The following is an 11329-nucleotide window of genomic DNA, read 5'->3' on the forward strand; positions in this document are numbered from 1 at the left end:
ATTTTGCTGCTCACAGCTGATGATTCACCAACTATCGCATCCACAGCGTGTTTTTCGTTGATTTCTAAAATTTTGTCGCAAGTAAGATCGTACATGTAGCACTTGATATCCACGTGAAATTTGTCGAGACTTAGTTTAAACGCGCATTCTTGCAGGCGGATGAACTGCAACATCTTTGACCGCGCCATGCGGGTGGCATCTACGAATTCCGCTCTACTGGCAAAGTTTGTGTCCTTAAGCGTGCGTCCGCAGCCCAAGATGCGTTCTTTCGTTTGATGGGTCGACCTTTTTTTCTGAAAAGGTCCAGATTCGGTGTTCGCGTTCAATGATACCCGCTTCAAGACTAAGTTTAAGCTTACCGGCACAAAATGTGGATTTCCCTTGTTGCGATTCTTGTAATGTTACTTTTACGTTGACTTTTATGCAAAGGAAAACAAGGTTGTTGCGTCGTAGGCGATTCCTGGTGTCGATAGCTGCGGCTTTCAGCACAGAAATTTTGCCGCTTGTCTGGGATGACTTCTTATTATCGCTAGGGTTGCTGGGTTGGAGCTTTGGTTTTTCTGGGTTTTCTTCCCTCGTGCGGGATAGCAAACTAGGCTCCATCCAGGTTAACTTTAACGCCTTCCTTCAACATCCTTCCTTCCTTCCTTTCTTCGAGTCGGTTGCTTATTGGAGAAAGTTGTTTTTCTTGGCCACCTAGACCAGTTTTAATGCCGTCTATGTCTGATCGAATAGTAGTGCTCGACGCGTTTGGCAGAATATAGGACAGTGAATATTTCACTGCGTTTTGTTGGGCCAGGATTTGATTCTTCGTCACCAGAAAGCAACAGTATTAGTTGAGAACACAGACCGAAAGCAATCGCATCAATGCAGAAGTCCAGTATACAGCGCAATTTAAACTCTTGGGGCACGACACTGCAATAAGAAACGATAACGGCTTCTACATGATTTACAGTTGTTTAAATAACTAACCTGCAAGGTCAAAAACGGGTCGAGCATGGTGTGGCTTGCACTTTCGTGGCCCAAGCTGACGGCATCGGCGCAGCAGTTATGTGGAGTCGACAGCGGGCATGTGACTGGTGAAGTCATCGAGGGGATTGGTTGCCAGCCGTAGGGGGGCCATTGGGCTCATTTTGGTGGAGCAGCGGGATCCGGAGCGTCAAGGAGTGGGCCAGTTTCACACGCTAAAGTTCTGGGTACGGGGGGGAAAATATGTTTCAGGCTTGCTTGAAGTTACCAGAACGCACCGACGGCGGTGAAGCACACCTGCAATATTGTTACGAAAAAGGCACACATTAGGAATATATGAGCCAAAACAATAATACATAACTGATACTTCCGCGGTTCGTTTACCTGACAAAGGCGTTTTCGTAATTGTCGGGAAATTAAACGAAAAAAATCCTTAAAAACAATCTTATAGCTTGAAAATGCAAAAAGGGCAAGCGCTGACGCCTTGGGCTCGTGACTCACAGCAATGACAAAAATGAAAACCGTTCCACTCAATGTGAAAGCTGTCGCAAGTGCAGAGCAGTTATTCGCCACAATGGACTGTTTCTGCTATTATCCGCTCACTCTTACCACCCATCACGCTCTTCGCCGCCCTGTCTCATTCTTTTCCTGATGAATTCAACGGGGGCTTGTAAAACGCATTTGAAATTTCCCGCCATCGCAGTGCTCGCGTGCCCCCTGCCTGAAACTGCGCCAGCGGGACTTATGTTCTTTTGCGCTTGCTGTTCCTCGCGCTCGTGCCGGCGCTGTAACACCACTTTTTTTCGCTTAGTAAAAACCAACCCAACGAGCGTTCCCAACTAAATGATCGCGGGCGCGGCCGGTTATTTACGCATATTTTGCCGCAAATGTACTATCGCGGTGAATTGAAACACGAACAACGGAGCGCGTGGTTTTCAGTAGTACATGCTGCGCATCCTGCGCAGTGCGAACAATTTACAAAAGTTCGTGAGGAACCATGATATGGAAAGACCAGTGTATTTCTATCGTCCGCTGCGCGCTCAGCATGAATTAAAAAAAATAAAGGAATATAGCTGCGTGCGCCGTTTCAAGACACCGCAGCAACAAAGTTAGATAGCGCTTGCGCGAGCGGGCGCCGAAAGCGGTGGGAAGACAAACCAAAACGCCATATCAACTTTCGACAATGGTTGGACACAAACTGTCTTTTCCGTAGTGCGTATACGCGGCCCGTCGCTAGGATGCGGGGTATGTACTGAAAGCCACGCGATTAGTTGTTGGTATTTCAATTGATCGCGATAGTACCTGCAGTTTTTTTTTTTTGCGCTAAAAGCGGGGAGATATATGACAACCACCAGTGGTTCGCGAGTCTCGAACGCTTATGACTTTATGATACGCTTGGCTTTCGAAGCCTCTGTGGGACACCGCGACGACAGCCGCTACGACAGAACGCCGTTGGGCTCTACTTGGCTCCAGATAGTGAGCTACGACGACAAGGCGAGCTCCTAGAGTGCCTCTTCACTAAAAAGGTCCCAACTGCAGCTGTCCAGGCTCTATTGCGAACACGGAAATTTGAATTGAATTCAGCAAACCGTCTTTTGGTAATCACGGGAGGACCGAGATAGGAGGCGAACTGTGTGAGAAGCAAGCAGAAGAGAGAGAAATGGCAGTTAAGTGGCAGGAGCGGCGGACGACCGCCGTCTTTGGACGAAATTTGAAGCGAAGGAAGCAGATACGGGGCTGTTTTTTTGGGACGCGTGGAGCACGCAACTTTGCATTTTTTAACATTTCCAAATCATAGTAATAAATATAGGCAGAAAACTGTTAGCATATGCCATGCACTTTCTCCTTTGGCAAGAAAATGTATCCTCAAACCTTGCAGGCTCTGCAAATTTCATCCTGGATAAAAAAATGGCACTCAAGAAGTAGATGACACATGCAAAGCAGGCTGCTCCCGCACAATCCCATTTGCCCAGCGCTCATACTTTGCGATTGTTCGACTGTTTTGTCGTCTTCAGGGCTGCTTTGTTTTCAGATATGAACTTCAATGACTAACATAACTCGCTACTATGCTGCTGCTGCTGCTGGTAGTGGTTCTGGTTCCTTAGGGGGAGTAGTGCTGTCGACAAATTGAAGAGGACCTTCCCAAAAGAGTTCTATCTCGTGCTTCACGCGCCAATTCGCACTTTAGTTTGTAATCGCATACTCTGTTATAAGATTCCCGAACGTAGCAGATGGAACGAGGGCGGTGGTCCCGCGGAACGGAGATGCATTCATTGTAAGCCACACATCCATAATAGCTATTTAAAAATAGATTCCAGCAAGCAGAGCTTTAATGAGTGACTCAGCATCATCTCAACCTGACTTTTACTAAAATTCTTAAACCACACTCTTGAGAAGGGGATTTCTAACAAATTATCCTAGTCGGCCCCAAATTGGAATTTATTGTTAGTATTTTTGTGGCTGCGGTAGGATTTATTTTCTTGTGCTACAACATATGAAAAAATCATACACCGCTGGTATTTAAACACGTTTTCTGCAAATGCACGGAAATGATGTGCTGATACGCCGGCTTCGGTCTAGGGTTGAACGCATAATGAGTACCTTATTCAAACAGGCGAACCGGAAGTGGACATGAAGGAGTCCAAATTGGGAGCATAAAAATGAAATAGACTTTATACTATGATATAATCCTGGCATCGTGCAGGATGTGAAAGTGCCGAGAAGGGTGAGGTGTGGTTACCACCCTATGGTAAGATCTCGAATTAGGCTAGATTTGAGGAGGAACCATAAGAAACTTGTACGAAAGAATGCGATCAATTAACTAACGGTAAGACGGAAAATTAAAGAATTCAGGAACCCGCTGCAGAACCGGTACTCAGCTCTAAGTGACGAAGCAGAGTTTACGACACAAAAAGCCAACGACAACATTCTACACCTTATCTCGGAGTGTGCAGTAGAAGCCGTGGGAAAGATCACTAGATAGGATAAAGGTAAACCTTCCTGGGAAACGAGATATCTAATTAGGAAACGGCAAAGAATGATAGCCTTCACTCCAGCTTACAGAATAGAACTAGTGGAACTTTCGATGAAAATCATTAAGCCTAAGACAGCTGACATACGGAAGTATAATATGTAGAGCATTGAGTTTGCCTTACATAAAGGAGGAAGATGCAGTCACTGAAAGACAAGGACGGTAATGTCATCAAAAATAGGAATAAAATAGTCATAGTGGCCGAGGAGTTCTAAAGGGATCTGTACAGTAGTCGGGACCTCCAGGATAATGCCGAACGAGACAGTAGTTCAGAGGAGATAGACATCCCACCAGTAACGACTGAAGAAGTAAGGAAGGCTTAGAAAGAAATTGAAGGTGGCAAAGCCCCTGGTGAGGATCAGATAACAGCTGACCTCTTGAAGGATGGCGGAGAAATTGTATTAGAAGAACAGAAAAACCTTTATACGCAATCCCTAATGAACGCGAGGGTAGTAGAATCTTGGCAGAACGCCAATGTCATCGTAATCTATAATGAAGGTGACATGAAAGACCTGAAAAATTGCCCGCTCATCAGTTACTTCAGCCGTCTACATGTTACTTACCATGGTAATTGCTAACAGAATTTCTGCCACCATAGATTTTGGTGAACCTAATGAACAAGCAGGGTTTCGTAAAGGCTATTCAACGAGGGACCACATTCACAGGATCAAGCAGGTGATAGAGAAATGCGCAGAGTATACTCAACCACTATATATAGCCTTCATACATTATGAGAAATCATTTGACTCTGTCGAAACTTCAGCAGTCATTCAGCATTTCAGAATAAGGGTGTAGACGAGCATTACATAAGAATACTAGGGGATATCTACAATGGGCCCACAGCTACCATCGTTCTACATAAGGAGAGCAGTAAAATACCTATGAGGAAAGGCGTCAGACAAGCAGACACAATCTCTCCAATGTTATTCACAGCATGTTTACAAGAGGTATTCAGAACATTGTATTGGGAACAAGCGGGTGCAAGGGTTAATGGAGAATACCGCAGTAACCTCAGATTTGCTGGCAACGTTGCCTTACTAAGTAACTCGGGCGACGAATTGCAAAGCCTGAATACAGGCAAAGCGCAGTATAATCATGGACCTGAAAATTGATATGCAGAAAACTAAAGTAATGCGTAACAACCCCTGGAGAGCACAATGGTTTCAAATAGCTGGCAAAGCAGTGTAAGTGGTAAGCGAATATACCTTCTCAGGCCAGGTAAGGACCACAGACCCCAGCCATGAGACAGAATAGAAGGATAAGAATGGGGTGGAGTACATTTGGCAGGCATTCTCAGAGAATGAATGGCAGCCTACCATTGTCCCTGAAGAAGAAAGTGTATCACAGCTGCATCTTACCGGTACTCACCTACGGGGCAAACACTTGGAGTCTCACTAAGAGGATTTAACGTAAACTAAGGACGACTCAACGAGCAGTGGAACACATGACGGTAGGTGTAACATTAGGGACAAGAAAAAAGCGGCGCGGGTCAGGGAACAAACGCGTGTTAAGAACATATTAGTTGAAATTAAGAAGAAATGAGTGTGGGCAGGGTATGTTTTGCCAAGGCAAGTTAAAATTGATCATTAAGAGTAACAGAGTGGATCCCTAGAGAAGGCAAGCGTGGCACGGGGCGGGAGAAAGTTAGATGGGGCGATGATAGCAAGAAGTTTGCGGGGGTAATTGGTCACAGTTAGCACGATAATTGATTATATATATATATATATATATATATATATATATATATATATATATATATATATATATATATATATATATATATATATATCAGGGTGTCAAACCGGAACTGAACCGAAAAAAGAACTAACGGTTACCGGTTCATGCTGGAACGGTTCGAACCTCCGTTGTTGATATTGCACAATCAATGCAATTCAGGCCTTTTTTTCACGTATCTTCAACTTCTTACCCGCTCGCGCACTTCCCCTTCCAGACAATTGAACACTATCACGTTCTATGTAACAACACGGGAAATGAATGAGCACTAATGTAGCAATGGTCTGTTGCTGCTGCAAGCGTGAGCGTTGTGCAAGCTGACCAAACTACATGTCATTCTCGGCAGCTTGCAGGGTATATGAAATGACTTTGCCCTACTCTAGCTGCGACTTTATTGGAACAATCAGGCTGCAGGAGTGCTCCACTCTGCAATAGCAGAAGCCTACACGAGATGTGTGCAAACTTTTTGCATTTCATAATTTGTTTAAAAGGCCCGCCACCTGCAAATTATTACTTGACAAGTGTGACCGCAGGAGCTGCTCAGTGGCTAAGTCGTTTGCTGCTCACCACAAATGCTTAACCACGACCGTTTTTCTGAAGTACATGGAAATCGAGAACGTCCATGTATCGAGATTTTGATCCACGTTTAATATGAATAGCTGGTTAAAATAGGTCTGCTGGCCTGCAACATAACCTGCGCCTCGGAGCAGAGATATATAGCACGGGGCATCAAATGCGCCAGTTTCAAGTTTAAAAAAAATGTGTTTACATGGAAAACAACAAAAATGAAACGGCGAGTCACGTTCTTTTAAAATATTACAGAAAAAGTAAGTAAAACCAAATAAGTAAAACAAAGTCCCAAAACGTAGATATTCCTCTATACTTTTCTTTGCCCTGCCTTTCACAACCAAAGGTGTCATCAATGCGAACGAAGTGAGTTCCGTGGTTAGCTTTTGAGGACAGTACAATGGACAAGTTCCGTTTTTTGCAGATACAAATAACAACAGATATATCAGAGAAAACTGTTAAGGTGCGCACGTAATCCCTTGGCAAGAAACTGCAGCCCTCGACCTTGTCTTGGAAGCAGAAACAGTAATAAAGCAGATGACAGGTGCAGAAAGGCAGGCTGGTACCTCACACTAACCCATTTTCCCAGAGATCAGATCATCTTTTATACTTGTTCTTCAGTTTTGTCTCTTTCAGATCTGCTTTTTTTCGAAGGTGCGCTTGTACTGACTGCCCAACTCCCTACATTACTTCTACTGCTACTCGTTCCGAAGAGGAGTACTCCTGTGGACGAATTAAAGAGCGTCTACCCAACAAAGTTCCGTCTCATGCTCCGCGCGTCAAATTTACCTTTCATTTTGTAACAGCATAATCTGTTATAAGATTCCGCATTGTAGCACACGTAACGATGGCCGGGGGTCAGGCGGTACGATGACATACTGATTGTAATGCACACATCCGGTATAGCTATCGCGAAAGGAATTGCAGAGGTCAGAGCAATAATGCAGTGACTGAGCGTTAACGAAAGCTTACTTTTCACAAAAGTGTGGCTAACGCAGTCGATAAGGTAACAGCTAACAATTTATTCAGAGTGACCGAATAATCTAATTCATTGGTAGTATTTATGTATCTGTTGTAGGATTTCTCTGTTTTCTTGCAAATGTAAAAAACGTGCGCCATTGGTATCAAACGCTGGTATTTAAACCCGCCAGTATGCTGCCTAAACTCAAGGCTTCAAGGTTAGCGTGATGGGCGATTCCATAACGACGATTGCGATTTCAACAAAACACAAAAGGGCCAAAAATATATCCCACCGTCATATCCCTGGGGGGTGGTTTTATGAATTGTCGCTAGGACAATGGGTGAGAAAGTAGTTGGCAAATCGTCGCCACTTCATCAGTTTTTCTAATATCTCGTAATTGTTTAAAGTTTGCTTTGCAATTGCGCCACTGCCCTTGGGGAACAGCAGCATTTTGAAATTTTGTTTGTATTTTCATTTGATTGTCGTGTTAAACAACTAGATGTTTTTTTTTAAATTCAGTGATAATGCAACACTTATCGAACCGGTTCGCGAACCGGTATTGTTTGGGTTCGACACACTGATATATATATATATATATATATATATATATATATATATATATATATATATATATATATATATATATATATATATATATGTATATATATATATATATATATGTATATATATATATATATAGCGAATCAGAAAATGGGTAATGAGGGGCTCGGTGAAATAAGACAGAAAATAACGGTTGGCAGTCAAGAAAACCTCGCAAAGCGAAGGGACAATGTGGTTGGTCATAGGAACAGATAAAGAATTTTGTCGAGTCAGAAAGAAAGTGGTAAAAAAATTCCCGCCGGGTGGGATCCGAACCCACGACCTCCAGAATACCGGTCCGGTGCGATAACCACTACGCTACCGGCGGGGCTGTTTCCCCACCAGTTTCTTGGGTATGTATGTTAAGGTATTTTTTTTTTTGTTTTTTTTTATCGCACCACACAGGTATTCTGGAGGTCGTGGGTTCAGATGCCACCCGGCGGGAATTTTTTCACCACTTTCTTTCTGACTCAAAAAATTCTTCATCTGTGTCTATGACCCACCACAACCTGCCCTGTGCTTTCCGAGGTTTTCTTGACTGCCAACCCTTATATATATATATATATATATATATATATATATATATATATATATATATATATATATATATATATATATATATATATATATATATATATATATATATATATATATATATATATATATATATGCGCGCAGATTCGCAATAAACCAATTCGAGCGGAGCTGTTTAAGCTAGAGTACAATCTGTGCTAGATGTCCAAGATGGGTGAGGATACACGGTGAGGGGGAAATGACCCGACGAGGAGTGCCCGCTTATAAACAATGCTTCTCGTGTCGGAACCGAACCTGGGTACCTCGTGCTTTGCAAACGGGGTGTATCCAATCGCGTTCGGGGTGCCCAGCACTTCAGTTGTATTGGTAACGCGGCGTTGTCTTTGGTCTTTGGCTTTGTTGAAGTGAACTTTGAATGGGGATTTGGAAGTTTGGTTTTCGTACTTTGGGAGGGTGTATTGTTGACTTTGTTTTCATTCAGTTTGCGTTAGGAAGGCTTCGCTTTGAAATCATCTTTCTTTTAAGGAAGGGGTTTGTTCTGCTAGTGAAGGCCAGCAGGTCCGCTGTTTCCGAAGGCTTCACATGGAAGGAGCCGGAACTTTTGTTGTTGTTTTTGAAAGGCAGCGCTCGTCCCGACTCTACCTAACGTCAATGAAAGCGCTTGGAATCGTGGTCAGCGCTGGCAATCAACCTTATCCATAGCTTCCTAAAATGCATTCTTTAGGTTCACAATAATCTATGCGGACGTATGGGCACCAGGAACCGGGCCACTCGTCGCAGCCAACTCGTCCTGGGAAAACTCGTCTTAGGGAAACTGGTCAAAGAGGGCATCTCGTTCTAGGTGATCCCGTACTAGGAAGAGTGGTAGCACTGACCTTCTCGTGCTAGGAAAAGTCGTCTCGCGGTTCCATTTCTGGCCGATGTCGAGGAAATGGGGAGAGAAAGTTAGTGGCGTCTAATCTTATAATTACACCCAGGTTGACCTCTTCAGAGTTCGGGGGGTCCTCCGCTTTTGTTAGTTTGCAGGCGGTGGTTGAAATGGTTTCTCTATTTTAACACATGTTCCTCTGTCCCCTTCTTATTTCCCTTCTCGTTGCAAAGAAAATCACATTTTTTTACTGGGTAAGGGGTTTCTTTTCAGGTTAATTTTTATTTCTTCTCGTTCCAAAAAATATTCGTCACACTTTCTCTGTGGTGGGGGGTGGACTTTTTCTTTCTTTTGTGTTTTCTTTTCTGTCTTGTCTTTTTCTCTTTTTGCGTTATCTTTTGAAGCTTTTTGCTTGCTTGTGTATATATCTAAAAATAGGGCAAAATGTTGGCCTCTTGTTTGTTTGCAGGTGGTGGTTGAAATTGGCTTTTCGGTTTCAGCCCAACTTCCGGTTTCTTTTTTTTTGCTTTTTTTTCTCCTTCTAAAAATATTCGTCGCACTTTTTTGTGTGAGTGTGTGTGTGTGTGTGTGTGTGTGTGTGTGTGTTTGGGGGGGGGGGGTCAACTTTTAAGTCAAGCCTTGACGTTCGCTCCCATATATAGGTGATATGAAGACTAACAATATGAAAGTTACCCAGCTTGACAATCATCGTTTGTCAGCAGGCATGAAAACAATAGATCAAACTACTAAAAAGTGGAAACAGAACGAAATCGCTAATCCAAATACAGAGCCGTCACTTAATTACCAAAAATTTCAAAAAATGTATTAGAAAAAACAGAACGGGCAAACTAAATCTAATATAAAAGGCTCACGTAATTAGCTGCACAAAGAAAAAAAATAAGATACGCTGTCTGGCTGGCGCGTTCCTCGAAGGTGACAAAGGAAAGGGTGGTGAATTGAAGGAGGAGTGTAAGAATGTTTACGCACAAGATGAGAATTATACAAGCTTTTGTACTCTTTCATTTGAACATGATAGACGGAAAACGTAAATTGTGACGAGTTAGCCGAGGGTCCAGTTTCCCTAGGTTACGAGTTTCCCTGGTGCGAGATGGCCTATGACGACTTGCCCTATGTGACTAATTCACCTATGACAAGTTTGCTGCGACGACTTCACTTTTGACGAGTTCTCCTAGACCCATGGGCACCTGCAATCACGACAGGCGTTGGGACGAAAAGCCAGTCTAGCGCTGAAACCAGAGTGCAGTGGAAGCTGGCGGCTGTAAATTAGTTTTCAGCAGACGTACCGTCATGAAGCCAAAACTAGGACTTGGAAAAAGATTACCATCATGTCTACAAGGTAACTCAGCTGCGTTTGAAGCTATGTGCTAGTATGAAGCAGCCAACGGCATTTTTTCAATCTCCCGCTGTGAAAGTAATTGCCTCGGCTTGTTTGGTTCGAGAAGTCATAAAAAAAGATGATCGACGTACAGGCGTGCGCACAATATTGCAAGTTAGGGCTCCAAACTACGAATGGGAATTTGTCAACAAGCTCAATGATAAGTGCGCAATAAATTTAATTTACAATAATTTTTAACCAAGGTACTCACGAGACAAGTTGTAACGAGTGAAAAGAGAGTCCATGCGTTTGTAGTTTGCGGGAGCTCAGTCTGCTTAATTGATTTCTCCTACGACATTTGGAATAACCGCATCTACTTCTCACGAAAAAGCATGAGACCCCATTCCACGCGTGCTTTTTGATACAGCTGTAATGGCCCAAAAGTGACGGCTTCATTTTTCTTAAAGACAATAGTCATTCTTGGGCTACTTAAAAGCAAAAAGTTTGGTCCGTCTGTATGTCTGTCTCCCTGTCTCTCCGTGACTCAATTCAGCCACCCGGCCAAAGTAAACCGGCAGCCGCACAATACATTTATATACCCACAGCCAAATCTAAACTTAGAAGCCCGGTGGAAATGTTCACACTTGTCAACATTGTTGAACAAGAACAATACATTGAGCAAATACGACGCAGAAAGTCAATACATACGAAATATTTGCAGTGTTCCTT

The sequence above is a fragment of the Haemaphysalis longicornis genome, unplaced genomic scaffold (genome assembly GCF_048455015.1).
Source record: "Haemaphysalis longicornis isolate Haplotype H1 unplaced genomic scaffold, Haemaphysalis longicornis Haplotype H1 scaffold_9, whole genome shotgun sequence".
Lineage (NCBI taxonomy): Eukaryota > Metazoa > Arthropoda > Arachnida > Ixodida > Ixodidae > Haemaphysalis > Haemaphysalis longicornis.